Here is a 3495-nt window from a genome sequence, read left to right on the forward strand (position 1 = left end):
CACAAGGAGCTGGGCGGTTTGGAAGGCCGTGGGAAGTTCCCTGAGGGGGATCAAGTGGCAAGACTTAGAAAATCGGTCGACGATGGTAAAAATTGTAGACATACCTCGGGAGATTGGGAGGCCAGTGGCGAAGTTGATGGCGATGTGAGACCAGGGACGAGTTGGTACAGGAAGAGGATGCAACAGACCTGAGGGTGGTTGATGTGAGGTTTTGTTTCTGGCGCAGGTAGAGCAAGCCAAAACATACTCTTTAACATCTTTGTGCAGGGTAGGCCACCAGAAACGTCTAGAAATTAGAGCGATGGTTCTGCTCACCTCCGGATGAGCGGAAAACTTTGCTGTATGCATCCATTGAATCAGGCGAGATCTGACAGAAGAAGGGACATAGGTTCTGTTTGGAGGACCGTTACCTGGGTCAGGTTCAGAAGCCAGAGCAGAGTTTATGAGATCAGTGATTTCCCAGGTAACCACTCCAACGGTGCAGGAAGCAGGGAGATCGGGTTCAGGCGTCTCGGATTGATCAACGGAATAAAGACGAGAGATATAGAATCGGGTTTGATGTTCTTGGATCCGGGTTTGTAAGAGATAATGAGGTTGAATGGAGAGAAGAAAAGAGACCACCTTGACTGACGAGGGTTTGCTTGTTTGGCAGACTGGATGTAGGCTAGGTTCTTGTGATCAGTCCATACTAAAACCAGTGTCTCCATTCCTCCAATGCCAGTTTGATGGCCAGAAGTTCACGGTCCCCAACGTCGTAGTTTTGTTCTGCTGGTGAAAGTCTACGAGAGAAAAATGCACAAGGGTGAACTCTTTGATCAGAATCGAGTCTTTGGGATAACACAGCTCCTACACCAGAGTCGGAGGCGTCCACTTCGAGGATGAATTGCTTGGTTGGATCGGGCTGAATTAACACAGGAGCTCTGGAAAACAAAGTCTTTAGTTTATCAAACGCGTTTTGTGCTTCGGTGGTCCACTGGAAGGTCTTTTTGACTGAAGTTAGAGTTGTTAGAAGAAGAGCTGTCTGACTGTAGTTCCTGATAAATCGACGGTAGAAATTGGCGAAACCCAGGAATCTCTGCAGCTGTTTATGGTTTTCAGGTACCGGCCAATCCAAAACTGCTTTTATCTTTTCTTCAGATGGCTTAACCTGCCCGCCCTCGAGCACAAACCCTAAAAAGGTTGATGAAACTCGCACTTTTCGGCTTTAACAAAAAGTTTGTTCTCCAATAATCTTTGCAGGACCAGGCGGACATGTTTTTTATGCTCAGAAAGATTTTTAGAATAGATCAGGATGTCATCAATGTATACAAACACGAAGACATTTAAAAAGTCTCTGAGGACATCGTTGACCAGGGCTTGGAAACATGCAGGGGCGTTAATGAGACCAAAAGGCATGACTAGATATTTGAACTGGCCCAAAGGAGTCTTGAAGGCTGTGTTCCATTCGTCACCATCTCTAATCCTGAGAAGGTGATAAGCGTTCCTTAAATCGAGCTTAGTGAAGACAGTAGCCCCTTGTACTGGTTCGAAGGCAGATGCTAGTAACGGAAGTGGGTACTTTTTTTTAACTGTTATTTGGTTAAGGCCTCTGTAGTCGATACAAGGTCTTAGAGAACCATCCTTTTTGCCCACAAAAAAGAAACTAGCTCCCAATGGAGAAGAAGAGGGACAGATTATTCCAGCAGCTAAGGACTCATTAATATATTTTTCCATAGTTTCACGTTCTGGCTTGGAAATATTGTAAAGTCTACTGCTGGGTAGGGGAGCTCCAGGTAATAGTTCAATCGCGCAGTCATATGGTCTGTGAGGTGGAAGAGACGTAGCACTGACCTTACTGAAGACAGGAGCCAGATCATGGTACTCAGAAGGGACAGAAGTAAGGTCAGGAGAGTCCATCTCCCCCCCGCCTCTAGGAGACCTTATAGCGGGAGCTGCAGAACGAAGGCATGTTTCGTGACAGGAGGTTGACCATGACTCGATATGGCGATCAGCCCAGTTTATATGGGGATTATGTCGTTCCAGCCACTCAAACCAAGCACCAAGGGAGAACATGCAGAGGGAAGAACAAAAAATGTCAAAGTTTCACGATGGTTACCTGAGATTAACAGTTCGAGGGGTTGTGTTTGGTGGGTAACCTGGTGGAGTCTCTTCCCATCGATTGCGGAGACACTAAGAGGCTGGGTTAGAGGAATGGTTTCGATTTGAAGCTGATGAAAAAGGTTGGAGTCTATCAAATTACGTTCACAGCCCGAGTCGATGAAGGCAGATAACGTTAGATTCTGATCTGAGAAAAACAAGGTGGCTGGGAGCATCAGATGAGGAGATTTCTCAGAATTTAAATGGCCCGTCAGACTCCTCAGATCCTCTGACGGGCCCCGGCTTTTGATTAAGCTGGGCATGAAGTGATGAAATGGCCAGTCTCACCACAGTAGATGCATAACTTGCCTCTGAAAGGTCTTAGCCTTTCCTCGGGACTTAGCCTCGTATGTCCAACCTGCATGGGTTCGGCTTCCGTCTCCACTGCGTGAGAGACCTGAACTGGCAAAGAAAGTGACTGGATGTTAGACCTCGGCTTGGTACTGTGGGACCAGAAAAAACAGTTGCATTATTAGATGCAGAGGCTGACACAGAAAAACTTTGATTCCTTTGTCTTGAAACGTTTCTAGCTCGGATTCTGTTATCCAACCTAATAGTCAGGCGGATTAAATCTTCTAGAGTTGCTGGTTCGTCGAGGGTTGCAAGTTCATCTTTAATATTGTCATTTAAAGCCTTGAAATATGCACTTTTGAGAGCACATTGATTCCATCCGGAAGCTGCGGCTTTGACCCGTAAATTGATGGAGAAATCCGCTATAGAGGAATTTCCCTGTCTTAGGTTCAAAAGAGCACAAGAGTCAATTGTTTGGTCAGACTCTTGATTAAACACCTGGGAAAACTCAGAAACAAAATCAGAAAAATCACATCTGAGGCTGTCTTCGGAGGCGAACCTTGCCTCCGCCCACTCTAGGGCTCGTCCGGTTAGTTGGGACAAAATAAATGTTATTTTCTTCTGATCAGTTGGGAAATTGCCAGGAGAGTTCTGAAAAATGAGACGGCACTGAAACAAAAATCCTTTACAGTCTTTCATATCACCTGAAACTTTTCAGGAAGACTAGGACGGAACTCAGGTGATGACGTCACAGCCGGTGACCTCGGAGGCAGAACTGGACCCGGAAAAGGTTGTGCTGCCATCGTGGCGTTAGCACTGCTCATGTAGCCTGCATACGTTTGAAGCATCTGGTTCTGTAATTCAATCTGGGTATTTAACTCACGGAGGGCCTGAGCGTGTCCTTGGATTTGAGCGTCTTGCTCCACCAATCTCCGACGGAGGTGGCCTGCTGGGCTTTGTGTTTGGCCGCAGTGTTCTGTCATGATTGGTTCAGAAAAGCCCAATATGCAGAACACAACGGAGTCTGATGAAAAGTTTAACAAGGTTTATTAAAGCACAAGCACATGG

The sequence above is a fragment of the Cyprinodon variegatus genome, unplaced genomic scaffold (genome assembly GCF_000732505.1).
Source record: "Cyprinodon variegatus isolate N-32 unplaced genomic scaffold, C_variegatus-1.0 Scaffold2285, whole genome shotgun sequence".
NCBI classification, from domain to species: domain Eukaryota; kingdom Metazoa; phylum Chordata; class Actinopteri; order Cyprinodontiformes; family Cyprinodontidae; genus Cyprinodon; species Cyprinodon variegatus.